This window comes from Centruroides vittatus, unplaced genomic scaffold, assembly GCF_030686945.1.
Source record: "Centruroides vittatus isolate TY-2023 unplaced genomic scaffold, ASM3068694v2 contig_19, whole genome shotgun sequence".
NCBI lineage: Eukaryota > Metazoa > Arthropoda > Arachnida > Scorpiones > Buthidae > Centruroides > Centruroides vittatus.
This window is the reverse complement of record NW_027121169.1, coordinates 4,313,897-4,332,399: the sequence shown is the minus strand read 5'-3', so window position 1 is coordinate 4,332,399 and position 18,503 is coordinate 4,313,897. Positions and strand designations below refer to the sequence as shown.

Genomic DNA, 18,503 nt, shown 5'->3' with positions numbered 1-18,503 from the left:
AGTGCCCTATATTTTAGTCTAAATACTTTAGTAGATATCCTTTCTAAAAAATGGCATCTGGTGAATTGACAATTCATGAAATATTGTTGTCCTGTTTTAATTTAACAACATTTTAAAACTAGAACAAAAAATTTTTATATTTTGAGACGTATCAAATTGCTTATTAATTTTGAAAAGATGACAATTTTATTAAGTAATAAAGTCTCCAAACAAAATTTATGAACTAAAATTATCAATTAAGAGATTGGTGTAAGGTTTATACAATCAATTTGATCAGTTTTTATATATTATTCTTTTGAATTTTGATATATAAATTATGAATACTTATCAGATAAAAATCTATATTAAACTTGATAAATAATCAATAGATACTCTTAAAATTAACTTAGAATATACGTAATTAAGCTAAAATATCATTTAAGACATGTCGTTCTTTAAATAATATGTAAGAAATTACAAGTTAAAGGTCGCAATGGTGATTGGTTGAAATGTAATTTTCTTAACAATGATTGGTGTATGATTTAGAAATAGGCTGAATTAAACATATTTTCACTTATCTCCGATCAAATTTCGTTTTAATTTTTAATAAACGTTTGATTTTTAATATACCGGTTTGTCCAAAAGTCAGCTAACCGTGATTTTTGTAAGAAAATTGTTAATTTGTTAAAGTATATCAAAGGTTATAATTTAGGTATTGAACAAACATATAAATAAAACAGCAATTTATCCTTTATAATAATTAACTGATTTTTAAATCACCCATACATTTAAGAATGATGTTATCTATGTGATAAATAATAAATAAATAGATATATAACAATATCAGTATGTAAATAATTAAACTAAAGTTTTATATACGACACAGATTCAATAAATAAAGTTAGTAGCACTGTTAAAAAAAAAAAAAAACAATTTAGCGTACAAGATTGAGACTAATAATACTGAAAGAGTGCAGCCTTTTACCAATAGCAGTCCCTGACAGATGGCATGTGCCTTCACTATGTGGTTTACAAAATGGGTCACCCATACAGCAATGCAGCCCTTTGATACTATTTGTCTTAACCTTGTAAACTACCTTATTTTTCTTTAGGAGTACTACTAACGTAATTTATTAAATCTTGCCTAATATATCAGGAGTAAGGACTAGCACAAAAAATAAGAATTTGTACTTAGCTCTGTTTATATGTAATAAATTTTCATAAAAAATATTGTTTAATTTTTTATTTTATATAAATTTCAGAAAATAAAGATGGAATTATAGAATATATATAATAAACAATAAATAAATAATGTTAGTGTAAACAGAATTAAGCAAAATTGTTTTAAAAAAAAGGCCCACTATGGTGGTGATGGTCCCGACATATCCGGGACGGATCCGCATGAAAAATTTCTGGGATTTTTTGCCCATCTGGATTCGATTCTGGATTCCCAGAAGTGTAGACTAACACCTTTACTCTCTGGCGGTCTACATGCCTTTGTTTAATAAGTAAGATGTCAGTCTATTGGTTAAAATAAGACATATTTTAAAGATTGATTTACGAGATAAAAATTCAAAAAAAGTAGGCGTATCTTAGTCTATTTCAAACCAATTGTTCTTAAAAGTATTTACTTTCTGTCTTTTGTATATCGCTAGTGAATGATGTAGACGGAAAGAACTTTTCTTTTACTTAATTCTGTCTCCTTTGCAATCTTTCAAGGTTATCGTATTTATTTACGGCTCATGCTGACGGTCTACAATAATATAAATTTGTGAACGGATCGATAGGAGCCACATTACTTAGAAAGTATATACAGATATTTCCAATAAATAGATGTGGTACGTGATAGTATAAAATTGATGACATTAACCAAAGCACTCGCCGACAGAATTCTCTTCGATTCTCTATATACCAAATGACCTTGAATAAACTTTTTTTGATTTATTTAGATTAAAAGAATGTTTAAAGGTTTATTTAATAAAATTAAACATAAATATTTATGAAATTTATCCGGGATGAATGTAAGACCAACAACATAATCGGATCGGTTCTACTAGAGAATCAGAAATGATAGCGTGGCATCAGATATCTAATATAGAATTCTTCTCCTATCAGAAACGTCTCTCTTCATCAATCATTTCTAAAATACCATTTTCATTACAAATCCTTCCAAACAAACTATTCTGAAGTTTTATATGTTCAATCTTTTTTCTTTCTTGTATCCAGAATTTTTTGTTTTGTAGTTATCAGCTTTGACGTATCGATTTTTTGTTCGTAATCTTTTAAAACATCATCATTTAAAATGAAATGTATTAAATATTTATAATTTTTTATTGATATTTTATTTAACAACCGCTCTGAACACCGTAACGGCCCACAATCGCCCTTTTATAATAAAAATATATGTAAGTTTATTTTATAGTAATCAATTTCGACTTATTGATTTACTGTTCCTGATTCTGTTAAACATTATTTAAAGGAAAAACGTATGAGCTTTATTATTTATTTTAATAAATAATGAAAGTTTCTAAGTTTTAAGTTTTTATTTATTATTATTATTATTTGGTTTTTTTAGTCCTGTCGACACTTTTTTCATAGCCATTATGGGTTCGCCAGGCCCACTATGGAAAGCGACCGAGTGAAAGACGAGGTAACCTATCGGAACGAATCCTGAGTTCCCAAAACAGTATTCTCGCGTCGGTCAGAAAGACGATACGAGACTGCTGATCGGCCATCCATTCTTTACATTTTTATTTAAAAAATTTAATATTATAGCTGCCCAAAATCGGAAGCCGATGTCTAAGGCGGCTAAATAGTCAGCTTACTCTTGTGGATCCGGTATCGAATCCCAGTGCAACAATCCCAGGAATTTTTCATGGACAATAAATCCTAGATATGTTGAACTTTCTCCCTCACAACCCAATCCCCATTACGGACTTGACCGAACTCATGATGAACATGGAAAAAAACAACATGATGAACATGGAAAGGGTCCAAAACAACTGTAAAAACTATCTGTTATGACAAAAGTTTGTTATACGTAAACTTATTTTATACAAGTTTTGAGGTATAAGTATTATTTTCTATTTGTAATCTTTTAACACGTTATTATTTAAAGTACAATGCATTAAAAAGTTACGCTTTATTAACCTTTTTGTTATAAAATTGTTTGAACACCGTAACTACATAAGCGGCCTTTTGTAATGTGTGTGTTATAATTATGAGCTTTGATGTACTAATTTCTTGTTCGTAAAGTTAAATTATTTAAGTTATAAATCTTTCTTTTTAAATATTATATAATTTTAAAAATCCTTCGAATACCAGAACGGCCCAACAACTGCCTTGATAAAAATTCGTTTTGTATAAGTTTCATATTACGGAAACTCTAAGGCATTTTTGTTTAAATTTTTTTTTTTATGAATTTTACAATATTAATATAAAAAGTTACTATTATAAAATTCAGCAAAAGCTTTAAAGTTCATTTTTAAAACATTTAGAAGATTGAAAGAACATTTAAAACATGAAAAAATTCTAAAAAATTCTTAAATTATACTACAGGCCAGTTTTATACATTTTAAAAAAATCTATTCGTTCGTAAATTTAATATTTTAAAAAAAATAAAATTTAATATCTTTTTCTATATGTTTTTCATATTTTAAGTATTAAAAATCTCTCTTTTTTGCTTTAAAAGTAGAAAGTATTTTTATTCCTATCTGATCACATATAACAAGCTGTAGTTTACTTTTAGATATTGACTTATATTTATAAAATTTGAGCTTTTTAGCTAAGAAAATAAAATAAGAATGAAAGTTGAAATGAAAGAGATGAAGCCAGATTGACAGAGGATCCTTTCTTTAATGTCTAAGTGATATAAGATTCAAAAACGAAGAGAGAGAGAGGAGAGACAGACTTTCGATCGCCATTTTGATCGAAAGTTTTCTAGAAAACTCTTATCTTCTTAGGGTCTCTTAGGAATTCGACACCGAAATATCTTTTATTCGACAATATTTTACATTATAATGCCACCGACAGTCTCTTTAGTTCCATTTTAATTGTTCCTTATCACCTCTAACTACTGTCAATTAATAGGAAGTTATTGAAATTTATGACCTTAACATCTGTTTAACTAATTAACTTCCTTTTTAACCTCTTTAAAATTATCTATATTATTATAAAATATTTTTATTAGTTAATATTACTTAAGAATTATTTTAATTTTAATTATTAATAATTTTCCTTTAGATTTAAAATACAATTTTGGAAAATTTTAAATTTACTTTAAAAAGTTTTTTACTGATTTAGACGCAAATCTTTTGGATAAAATTCTGATTTTCGCTAATTTATAAGCGAAAATTTAATTTTTACTTAACTTAGAGAAAGAATTATTTTAAAGAATATTATTTTTAGGAATTTTATTTTAAAAAATCGTTCAGAGAAATTCCAATTTCTGCTGATTCAAAAACGATAAATTGTAGAAATTTCTAATTTTAATTCTATTTTTAAAATAATTTCTAACGAAATAATTTTATTTTTTTACTAATTTAGAGAGAGGGAAAACCAAACTCAGGAGATTCTGACTGATTTGGAAACAAATCGTTCAGAAAAATTCTAATTCTACTGAGGTAGAAACGAGTAATTTGAAGAAAATTCGAATTTTTACTCAGTTCGAAAGAAATAATTCGAAAAATATTTCACTTTTTTTTATTCATTTAAGCAGAGAAATTTTAATTTTACACATTTGGAACAGCATCATTTAGAGAAATTTCAGATTTTGTTGATTTGAGAACAAATAATTTGAAGATAATCCGAAATTATTAATAATTTAAAACATATAATTTGAATAAATTTTAATTTTTACATATTAAAAATCAAGATGATTTTATTATTATTGTTTTTACTAATTTGGGAGCAAGTAATTTGGAAAATTTTTAGCGACTTGAAAAATTCATTTTGAGTTTTTTTTTTACGAATATTTTAATTAATTTTAAAATTTCTCAAAAGGAAAAAATTATGTTGTTTTAAACGGAATAATTTATATAAAAATTTAAAATTAATTATAAAATCAGGAAAATTATTTTAAATGAATTTTTGCGATAAGAAAATGAGTTTTCTAATTTCTTCAATATACTTTTTTTAATTATATCCTTATAAGAGATAACCGGTAAGATCGAAATTTTGTTCCATTTAAGGCTTTTTTTTATAAACAATCTGGTTTGAAATCGTTACAAAACATTTAAAATTATTTATAAATTTAGTTCTTCTTCAAATAATAATAATTTTATTTAATTTTGGGTTGCTACTATTGAGTAAGATGATCCTACAAGATTCTTTAGTTTCATGTAGGCTCCGTATAGCACTATATGCTTTTTTATAATAGTATAAAATGATATTCAAAGACTTACATATGACATTCTTATAGATTCACTATAATTGAATCAATTTATTTTTCAAGGCCTACTATAATTGCATAAGATAAACTATAAGGATGCAACATTTCTCATTATAATCGCCTTAGATAACTCTTACAAGCCCAGTATAATTTCTATCTAGACACTTGAGATGATTCTTGTAGGCCTAGGCCTACTTGCAGAAGATAGAGTATTGCTATATATATATATATATATATATATATATATATATGTGTGTGTGTGTGTGTGTGTGTGTAATTCTTACTTTCTATTGTAATTGCTTACAAAGAACCTCATTGATTCATATAATTGCTTAATTTGGCACTTATAATTTCCACTTAATTGCATAAGATGCACACTTCACTTGAATCTTAATCTTGCTTCTAATTCATTCTTCCATTTTTTCCTTTTACATTCTGCTACTTATCTTAAATCACTTTTACCGTTTTTTCCTATAGAATTAATCACGAGACTAGAGAGAGATGTGGAGGAGCTTCTTAATGATGCGATTTTCTATTCTTTCGCATCCCTTCGTAACTGTTGATTGTTATAAAGATAATTTTAAAAAATTCTTTAAAAAAGACTCAGCAGAAAATTATCTGAAGCATTATTTTTTTGATTATGTAAAGAAAAATTTTTTATACTTTTTCTCGTTTGTACGTGGTGCTTATAAATCGAGTAACGCATTTTTCAAAATTTTTAATATCCACGTTTGTAAACAGAGAAGAAAAATTAAATAAATAAATCTCTGTTTTTATTTATTTTAAGACTATGTATTACATAACGTCTTTCCTTTTTTTCAATTTTGTACAGTTTCAAATTTTAGTACAGAAATTCAATATTTATAGCGTCACGAAGACATATATGATGTAAACAAGAAAAAAGAAACTTTCGCCCCGGCTTAACATATAATGCGCATATCTCACTGTTGAAACAATTTTATACAAGAAAATTTATATTTCTAACCACTTCTTCTTTTGTACATTTTCCATTTTGTCATAAATCCCGTAAAATCTTGACTACAATTCAAGATAATGTATTTTGTAGCACGTTGTATGTGATGCTAGATGAAATAGGAATTTTGTTAATGGAGCACCAAACAAAAGCTGCAACGTGGCAGATTCGCGTGTTGATATTGAGGCAATATTCAAGCGTAAATTGACGTCATTGTTGTGGAAACTCGAGAATTTTATGTGAAATTTTCAACTTTTCTTTTACGGAATTTTATTCATTTTACACCATCCCAACCTTCTGGGGCTTAAAATATTATCAAAATTTACAGTAGTCCAATGTTATAATATACACCTATACAGTTACAATTTATAAAACAAGAAAATTTAGTCTTTTCTTGCAATTTAGTGAATATATTTTATAAATTTAACATCATTCCGTAAAAAATTATATTTAATAGAAAAATCTCACAAGATATCGGCAATTACACGGATGAAGAATGTAGTAAGAGGTTGGACCAACTTTAATTTTGTCATCGTGTGTAACACAGAAAGGGAACCATCAGTTAACAGCTAATGACACGATTAGCTCTGTGATTAAAGTTATAAAAACACATTCATCCGAACCAGAATAAATGGAGGGAAAGAAATAAAATGTAATTAGTTACCTTGGAGATTTTTCAGAGAATATTTACTTATTTGTAAAATACGAAAATATACAATTTGATTTACTTTAAACAAACATTCGTGATGCTTAACAATTGTTTTTTAATGCAAATTTTCACCAGCGGATCTTTAGTATTCGTGATGCTTAAGAGTGCATTTTTAAAATGGCGACGTGTGGCCAATTTTATTTTATTTATTTTTTCGATTGTACAAAGTAAATGTGACGTGCTGTGGAAAGTTTGAAATGTGTTGAAATTCACGAAAACGTTATTATAGCGCAAATTTCCATTTAACCATTCCAGTCTGTCGCTTCGACCTTACTCTGCGTTAAATTTCTATACCATCGAATTCTTTGACGCGAAAACTTGAATACATATCCTTTTTTTATTTATTTAAATTTTTTCAACGTTGTTACAGTTGCAAAAAACGGAAAAATTTAAAGTTTTGTTTGTTTATTTATTATTTTATATCTTTATTTTTTGTCAATAAATATACTAAAAAGAAGAATTTTATGTGCACGTTTTATCCAACGTTTTTAATCCTTTCTATATTTAAATTTTTTCTAACGTTTTCTGAATGCAAGAATTTTTTATATTCTTTATTTTTTCCAACGTTTGTAATATTATTATTATTCTTATTTATCCTTTGAATGTCTATATTTATTATTTAGAAAATCATAATTTCTCTCTTTTTTCGACATTCCACACATTGGAAAAAGAAAGATTTAGGAAAGAATTTCGTTTACTTTTTAATTTAATTCAATTCTTCAATAAATTCTTATTTTTTAGACGTTCAAAAAAATTTAAATTTTTTAATTTCATTTTTTCCAACACTTAAATTTTTCTATATTTAAATATTTTTGAAAATTATTATTGTACATTCTTTGTTTTTCAACATTAATAATTTTATTTATTCTTTAGTTTGATTTTTTACAAGTCTCAATTTTTTCAGCGCAAAAAAGAGAACATTGAAAAAGTAAAAATAATTTCATAATTGAATTTTTTTTTAATTTTTATATTCAATATTTTCTAACTTAAATTCGATTTTTTATTTTTTTCAATGTTTATAATGATCACACTCATTGTTAAGATTTATTATTTACTTAAAGTTTTCTCTAATTTCTAAGTTTTTCAACTTACAAAACGTTGAAGAAAGAGAAAAATATAAATTATATAATTTTATTTTTCTATGTCTTAATGCATTTAATGATTACTTAAAGTTAAAGATCCCTATTTTCCTTTTTCTTACGTTTAATTTTACATATAAAAGACTTAATTTTTCTCCATAAAGTCCCCAATTTTTCCCTTCTCCTACAGCGAAAAAAGGTGTAAAGTGAAAATATCTAATAAATTTTTCAATGTAACTAAATACTTTATACAATTAAACCTCCAATAACGGACACCTCCCGACCTCTAAACTGCGGCTATTTTTTTCGGAAATTAAAATGCATGCAATTCAACCTCGAAACAGCGGCCATTTTTTGCGCTTACTCATGGCAGTTTGACTGTTAATATATTATTTTTTCTTTATGTATTCCATTATTTTTGTATCTGTATTTAAAATAATTTTTCCTTTAGTTTTCACTTGTATAATTTCAAAGTTTTAAAGCATTCCAGGAGTTTTTATAGATATTTCATGAATATTTTACAATTGAAATAGTAAAAAATGCAATATTTTTTACACTTTTTAAATATTTAAATTAAATTATATACTGAAAAATAATCTTTAAATATTCAACTGCCAAAAATTTAAAACAATTTACAAAATAAAATAAAATTCTAGAGCATTTTTCTATAAAATTTTCCAAACGTTTCGCAAATATTTATTTAATAAATAAGCTTCTTTGATATCGTAGTATAGAAAGTGTAACATGAAAATTGAAGAATTCTCGTTCGAGGCATCACCCTATTTAAGAACGCTTTAGGGATTTTTCTTTATTCGTCGATTCTACTTCTAAATATCGATAAGAACTAAAACGATTTTTATCTATTAAATATTTAAAACTGTAAATGTTCTCTCCAACTTGACTATTATTAACTGCTTGTATTTAAAAAAAAAAAAAAAAAAATATTTTCGCAATACGCCACCTGGCAGAAGACGACGATTTTTTTATATAGAGGATTTCCTACTATTTAGAGGTGAACACGCCCTCTGAACGTTGGTTTTTCTTATTCACGTTTTCTTGTCTTCATAGTTTTCTATTTCTTATTTTGTATATGTTTTTTAAACAAAAAAGCTGAATTTTATAATATTTATTTAAACATTTTCGCTTTACGTTTTTTTATTTTTTAGAGTTTAGCTTTAGTTTCTATATATATTTTTTGTTTATTCGCCACCTGGCAGAAAAAAAATTGTCTTTTTGATGGAAGATTTGCCACTGACAATTTAGTGGCGAAACCACCCTCTGGATTTAATCAAGTTCTCTTATTTCCATATTTTTGTATTCCTTTTCATGTAATGTTAAATTTCATTTTTTTCATTTTTTATAACAATTTAATAAGATTTAAAATGTTTATATATTTTTTGCTCTATGTCATCTGGCAGAAAGTTATGATTTTTTATTGGAGTTTTCATTGGCTATTCAAAGGTAAACATACTCTCTGAACGTTGATTTCTTGTCTTCATAGTTTCATACTTTCTTATTTTTATTCTCTAAGAATCATACATTTTATAGTATTTATTCTAGTATTTTTGCATTATTTACTGTTATATTTTAGGCTGTAGATTTAGTTTTCTTTATATTTTCTCTACCCGCCACCTGGCAAAAAAATTTTACGGAGGATTTACTATTGACCATTTTGCGGTGAAGCCGCCCTCTGAACATCGTTTTTCTTAATTACGTTTTTTTTTATCTTTCTGTTTTTCTGATTCTTTTTTCTTCTAACGATAAATTCTAGTTTCAATTTAATAATTTAATAATATTTAGAATATTTCATTATATTTTTTACATTATTTTCTATTTTAAATTCTTTATATATTTTTACATGCTATCTGGTAGAAGGAGACGATTCATTTTTTTTTATAGAGGATTTCCTACTGACCATTTAGTAGTGAACATACTATCTAAATACAGTTTTTTTTCACCTAAATTTTCTTGTCTTCATACTTCTTTTTTTAACTTTCTAATTTTAATTTGGTGGAATTTATAAAATGCTCTAGGGCAAAATGAATAAATTTTAATTTTACATTGATGAAATCGTGTGAACTTCCTTCCAGAGATGCACATTCGTATTCAATCTTCTCACGCAACTAGCTATCTTTCGTAGTAATAAATTTTGTGTCCATTCAGCTACAATTTTCTCTCTTAAAACTCAAGAAATTACTCGGGTAAAAACGAATTTTTTACATTTAAATTCTATATAAAAATTATAATAATTTTCATATATTTCCCTCTGGTTCCGCTTTAAAACCGGTGTTATTTTTTCAATTTTTTTCGTTTTTCCTCTTAATTTATCAGTAAAATTTCATAATTAAATTTTTATCGATTGTTTATATACAAATTTATATATATATATATATATATATATATATATATATATATATATATTATTCTTGTGGAAGATGCCAGAAATTAATGCAAATTTTTAGCAATAAAATTATATTTTTTTGAATTTATTATTAAATAAAATACAAAGAGAAATACGCATTATCAATGCCCTTGAAAACAATTTTTTTAAAATAATTTGATAGCTTAATAACTATTTTTCCTACAGCTGATTTATTAATTTAACAAATACATTGTCGCCGGTAATTAACATTATTTTTCTTAATTGTTTCAATGACTGTACTTTATTTTAAATAAATTTTTAATGTTTAATATATAAAATTGTTTCGATGGAAATTGTTTTCTATAATAAATCATTGACAGCCGGAATTAAATTACAGTTTTTAAAAGTGCGGCTTATATGCGGTCATGAAACCATTCATAATTCCTTTAATATCCCTTTATAATTGAATGAATGTAAATCAAATTTATTACTCTACCTTTTAAATTCTTTTATATTTAAGAATTTATACTGTTGATATATTTTATGAATATATTATTATTATTCTGACGGGTAAAATTATCTTAAATTTACAATTATCACGTTTAAAATTAGAATTTTTTCTTCTTTTTATTTGCATCAAATTTTTTAAAATTATATTTTAAAACAGTGAAAAATATATAAACGAAACTATTTAATATATGAAAGTGTAAAAATAAACTTAAATATATATTTTTTCCGTTGTAAATACTGCTAGAAATTTAGTTTTGCGCTATAAAGATGTTAACTTAAAAATTAATATAGCAAAAATTTCTTATAAATAATTCATTTTATTATTTTTCTTAAAATTTCAGTGATTTTAAATTAAAGCGATTTGTTTTATTTAATTCGGTACTTCACTCCACATCGCATCAATTACTGCTTAATTTTTAAAAGGACACAATTCTCTTTTCAATAATAGAGAAACACACAAAAAATAGCATCTTCAATTCCTTATCCACTAAAACAAAAAATTTCTTAGAATAAAAAGAGTGGCCGCAGATACAATTTCTAAAATTATATATTATGTAACAATGTAAATTTGACAAGATAATCTGTATAAAAAATTATATTTTAAATATTTGAAAGATAGAAAAATTATATATATATATATATAATTTAAACTATATCGTGTATATCTCACTTACAAAAAAAAAATTGATTTTGTTGAGGAAAACACGAATGCCAAAATATATTAAATTTGAGATAAGACATTCAGATATTCTCCAATGTAAATACAATTAATCAAGTAAATGGATCCTTACACATTGTGATAAGGTCGTGTGTTCAATTAAGTGTATAAAAATTAACATTTTTTAGTAGTAATTAACTTAAAAAATATAAAGTATAATTTTTGTTTTTCATATTAAATCAAAATTAATTTATGATAAATGTATTCTCTATCAATACGAAGAGATTGATGAAGGCCATTGAAGATCTTCACCAATCATCGAAGAGCTTTGATGACCTTCATTTTTTTCAAACTGATGAGAAGATTGGTGAAGATCTTCGATGATCCTCATCAATCTTCTCATCAGTTTACCAAATATTTTCGTTTGATTTTTAATTTAGAAACATTAAAATTATTGAAACTGTATGTACTTAAGAGCATTAAGATCAAAGCTTGTAGAAGTAACAGTTCTATCTATATACTGAAAGTGGAATTTTGTTTATTATAAAATTCAATATATATATATTATATAAGAACCATTTGTGAGCTACGAAAGAATGTCTAGAACGTGAAATAAATCCAAATTTGTTTCTGACAACATTTGAAATATGAGCTTACTCGTCTAAAGTATAGGTGGAGAATAAATGGGGATTTTGAATCCATTATAAGACATTGCAGAAGAGTTTCATTGCAAGCACTATAGATAGATTAATGGTCAATTGTACCCATGAATTTTAATAGTCGAAAATCTAAAAAGAGTTATAGAACCATTGTAGAAGTAATGTTACCCTTAAACTAAATACAATCTTCTATTGTAAAAACTTAAGATTTCCTTTTGTTTATTAAAATTAAATTATTTTACCATTAAATAATTTTATGATAATTTAATTTAATTAGCATAGTTTAATAAATTAAGAAAATTACTGAATCAACTGTCAACAATTTAATTTAAATAAAATTATTTATTTTAATTACTTGCCCTGTTTGATTGCTTGTTTAATTAGAAATTCGCGTTAGGATGGCTAAAGGGGATATTTTAAAATAAATATTTCATTTTTATTGATATTAGTTCTTTTATTACGCTATATTGATATCGATTTTTTAATGTTCATTAATGGTTTTACATTATTAATTTTTGTATCCATTGTTGTGCTAACTTTAATTTTTTAATGCCCATTACTGGCTTTGTAATTTTCCAACATTTATTGTTAACGTTTTTAATTATTTTATGTCAGTTATTAGTGTTATTGTTAATTTTTCAACATTTTTACTGCCATAATTTTAATTCTTTAATTCTCACTATCGGGCTAATTTTAATACTTAAACGTCCATTTATGAGTTAATTTTGATTTTTCAATTGGTTGATAATTTTCTAACGTTTTCTATTTGTATTTTTAGTTCTTTTACATCACTTATAAATGCTATTGTTAATTTTTACAACATTTTTTAATAGTGTAATTTTAATTCATTAATCTCCATTATTGAGTTTATTTGCATTCTTCAATCTCTATTAAAAATTAATTTTAATTTTTGTTCTGCTCCATTATTAGGCTAATTTTAAAATTTTCAATATTTATCATTGGGTTCGTTTTAATTTTTTAATCTTCATTTTGAATTAATTTTAATTTTTGGATTTCTTGTGTTCTTCTATCATCAAAGTTCTATTTTTGAACTGTATGATTAAGTTTAATAATGAAGCCCACCAATAATGGACGTTAACATCAACAACAATAAAAAATTAAATTAAAAGTCAAATTTTCTTTTGACAAATTTGGATTTTAATTTAATTCTTCCATGGTCATTTTTTATTTTGTAATTTTTTCACGTGGTATTATTAGTGCTTTTAATGTTTTAACGCTCATTATCAGTACTATTTTTAAGTTTTCATCGTAAATTATCGACAAATTTTAATTTTTTAAAACACTCTACAGGTTTGTTAAGTACAGTATATATTATTGGACTAATGCTATTTCTTTAAATATAAATAGATTAAATCATTTAATGTTGCATTAATATTTTTATTGTTCTTGCTCTTCTCTTCCTTTTTATAATTTTAAAATTGCAAACTATATTTATTTTTAGGCATCAACAAATTATCTTACATTATAGAATAATAAAAATAAGAATATTAATAATGCATCCATAGGATTACAACAATCGTGTAGACATACAAACTTAGCAAAGCTGCCATCGATGAGCAATGGGATAATATATGAGGGTGGCTGAAAAGTCAGTAAACCGAGATTATAATTCGTCCGTCCGAGACGGGTTATTATATAATTAAAATTATTTTTAAATAAAATAAATTGAAAATTAAAGTTAATTTGAATAATGTGCACCTAAAATTCAATGCGAGAAGAGCTTTGTTAAATTTTTATAGGATATAAATTAAAACTTATTGTAAATTCAGTCTATAATAACATTTATATTTAATAGTTATAAAAAGAATAACGAAAATAAAAGTAACCTTTAATCCCAATATTACGAAAGAAATAAATATACGAAATTTTTCAACAGGAAATTTTATGAAAGGTTCACTTAATAAAGAAAAATCGATTTTGGAATAAATGTTAATCTTCTGTGAAACATGATCTAGAATCCAAGTAAGAAAAATGATGAGACGGAGCACCCTGCTGTGGTGAACATTATTGATAAAATAATACGCACTTGCTACACTCTTGCTTCATTAGCTTCTTAGCTACTGACATATATCGTTATTTAAGAATACTAGGAGATTTCTGAATAGTTCTACTACTATTATTATACTCCACTATATTAGGGAACAGAAATTCACTACTAGTTCTACAGCATCACTGTGATGTAGTAGAATTATAATGCAATATTGTAGTAAATTTATTTAAATAAAACTTTTAAGAGAAAATAAATAAATTATCTTTTTCATATATTATTAAATTAATTGTAAATGATGTAGGGTTTTCAAAAAGTCATACAACTCACGGAAAAAGAGATTAATCACTTAGTGCTCGTAGTCTTGATACTTTTGATGTTCAAAGACTAATGACCTCCATATCACGTAACCCCTTGAATTTTGGGTGGTTAAGTAAGGAGTTGTGCTTATAACAATCATCTTCACTCACTCACTCTCCCAACTTTTGGGCCAATATTCAGAGCATCATGAATGACCTATCGGTAGAAACCTTGCAGAAGGTTACTCGCAACGTGATCAAATGCGTTTAGCCAAGGTGGTAATCATTTTCGGCATTTAATGTAAAAATAAATGATCAACCATAGGTTGCTTGGCTCTTTGAAGATTATGAATTAACAAAGATTAGTCATTTATTGATTATATAAGTAATAATTGGACACATTTTAAAATTTATTAACGGTGATTGGTTATATACTAGATTATCTAAGCGGTGATTGGTTCTATTTTGAATTATCCTGACGGTTAGTTATGTTACGTTGAGCTTTCCTAACGACAATTGGTTTAACTGCTAAAAGAAAAGAAGAAAAAGTAGAAAAACGACAGTTGGTTATATTGGTTATATATTGGATTATCTAAATGGCGATTGGTGAGAATTTGAATTGTTCATACTACAATTACTTATATTTTATTGAGCATTTATAACGACAATTGGTTATGTATTGGATTACTTTTATGACTATTGGTTAATTTTGAATTATTTTAACGACTTTTTGGATATTTATTGGTTCATCTAAACGAAAATTTATTACATTTCGAATCGTGCTAAAGCTATACGTTATGTGAACGTTAGTTTCTTAAACGGCTAAGTCCACTTTTTAAAAAATTAGCCAAACCTTCGCTCTTACGCACTTTTCTACTTTTTTCAATTGTGATTATTATAAATTTCTAAACTAATCACAAAACAGAAAGAAGGGATAAAAATGGGGATGAAAATTGAAGGCTACATTCACAGCCATTATGTTTCAGACCTGGAATAAATGGAGTTGGACGTTTTTGAAACTATACGCCTCATACATTAGATTATCTAAACAGATAACAAAGTTTAGTTATGAATTGGATTATTTAAATGGCTATTGGTTATATTGTAAATTTATCTAAACGGCGGTGGATTTTTTAAATTGATCTACAATTGGTCACATTTTGAAAGTGTCTAAACGGCGATTGATAGATAAAATAAAATCGGGCGTGAACATATCTATTCCTCTCAATTTTATTTTAACCAATCGTTATCAATGATGCAACATTATTTTTATAAGTTCGATTATACGAAGTGAATTTCATTAATTATTTTTAAAATAAATTGTTTTATTCTTAATATCTTTCATATATTGCAGAGGATGAACTATGTTTATTCGAACTTTATCTTAATTATGCACAATGCATTTCCCAAAATTATTATATGTAATCTATGGATTTATTGTCAATTGATATATAATAATTTATAATTCATTGCTGATATATAATTTAAGTTTAGATGCTTAAATTATACACAAAATGTCGATGGAGTAATAATTTTATTTTGTAATAATTGTAATTGAAACAATAACCTCTTACGAAGTATTTTACATAATTCATAGCAGCAAGATTTTTTAAATTTATTACTCCCATTTTCCAAATTATTTTAAAAAATTTTATTTTTATTAAATACTAAATGGCTTACAGCTATTTTCATTTTTCTTATGTAATATGTTCATAACTTATAGAATGAGGTCAAAAGTCAACTTTTGTAGTATAATTTAATTAGCAACCATTATAACTGTCACAAAACATCGAGTAGCTGCTTTGTTATCCTGTATTTTCTTTCCCTTTTTTTTCTAAGTTTGCTGATACGTCAGATGTAAGTGAAGAACATTTTATATAAACTCTTATATTACACCTCAAGATATTGAGTACATTTTTTTCCAGGAATACCTGTCGATATTTTTCCAGGAATCTTCTATAATAAATTATCATCACGACTATTTATAAGATATATTGTCTACACCGTTTGTGTTTTACGAAAATAGGATTCATCGATTATGTGGACTCCGAGTGATGTGAAAATGACCACCATTTGGAGTTGAATAGAGTGCTTCACTCGACTATCAATATTCCAATTGATAGTATCACAATACCTCTTTCTCTTCAGAGCAGGGTAGATAAAGTAGAAATGAGATATAAAACTTGAAGGAACTGTTGGTTGACGTACATACAAGCAATTAATTTTACGATTGTTTGAGTCATTTCAAGGTTCACATTTTTTATTATTATACTTCCTATTCGAGAAAAACTCCAAACAATTAATTATCTATCAAAGAAAATTATCCATTATCATGATAGAACATCTTATGGTAGATTTATTACGAAGCAGCTCTATAGTTACCATTTTTTCTAACGCACGATTGGATTAGTTCTCTTTTCCTTCCATCGATTTGTTGCACATCTGGGCCGTGTTGTGATTGAGTTTCCTTATTTATCCATCGGAAAATGTAGCATCTATATATCATTCCGTATTCTCACAGCCGCCTCTTTCGCTATAAGCGTGTTCAGTTAATTTATGTATAAGAGCGCGAATAATTAACTTTAATAGGATTGTAGAAAATTAAACAATATTAAATCCCTTAAAATTATATTAGACTTTTATCTACAAATACATTTAAAATTAAGATTTATTTACATTTTTATAATGTTAATTCAATATCATAGTCATTGCAATAGTATTGTCGGCAGTATTTACTATAGCATTTTAGTAATTAAAACTGCTATTTTAAAGTAATTAACTTTATTTTATAGTAAAATAACTAAAAATTTTATATTAATTTATTAGAATATATTTTTTATAACATTTAAATTGATTAAATTTATCATTAATTTTTTCTTCAGGTGGCCAAACTTCAGCATAAAAGCGACACCAGGCGACAAACAAAAACAATTAAAAAAAATGGATCCAACTACATATTTGTACAGAATTTTAGAACAAAATGGAAGTAAAAAGAAATTCTTTTGGTTTTTTGGGATTTTTTTTGAAAATATAAACTATCGCCATTGGATAAAAGCCAACATCCATCATTCAAACTTAAAGGAAGAATTAGATACAGGATTTAAAAAATTAAGAAATTAAATATTAAAATCGTTTTAAAAATATACTTTTCAATATAAAAATTAAGAAAAAATTAAAATAAAATGGTAAAGCGAACAAATTAAAAAATATGTATATGTTCCATATAAGTTATATACATGTAAAATATCATTAGACTTATATAAACTCGTGTTTATATGGGGTTTAAGATGATAAATCACTCGCCATCTGGAGAATGCACAAGTCTGAATAAAATAACTTTTAACAGGAAAAATACTCAACAGACTTATAAAAAAAATGTTTCACTCGTTTAATGGCGAGGGAAGATATGCATAATCTCTAGCAAACATTTATGTATAATGTTGAAGCATAAAAAAATGATAACTTTATACAATTCGCTTTATCTATTTAGTTCAATTTATCTGATGCATATATGTATATATATAAATATATGTACTGTATATGCTTAAAAACCGTTAAAATTTCATTATATAAATCATGTTATATATGTATATGTGTATATACAAATAGACAAATGGACGTGCGTTTGTTAAATTTATATGCAAAGTTACCTATTGAAGAACAATTGCATTGTTCTGTATGCAAATTAGGTAAGTCTAGTATCAATTATAGGGGGGTACGTTTTGAGTGATTTGTTCTTTTTTGTGTTTTTAAGACTATGTTTTAATTAAAATACACTTTTTTACTTTTTTCCTGGTGCTTAAGTTACAAAAGTGTAAGTTTTATATTTAATTTATAATGCCAAAAGACATATCCGATACAAACACAACAGTTTCCTCC

At 25.6% G+C, this 18,503-nt stretch overlaps 1 pseudogene; it reads left to right on the top strand.

The window, feature by feature from the left end:
* The window catches only part of LOC136970160 (uncharacterized), a 42,190-nt pseudogene extending 24,569 nt beyond the window's left edge, over nt 1-17,621 (top strand).
* Nucleotides 17,622-18,503: the final 882 nt, after the last annotated feature.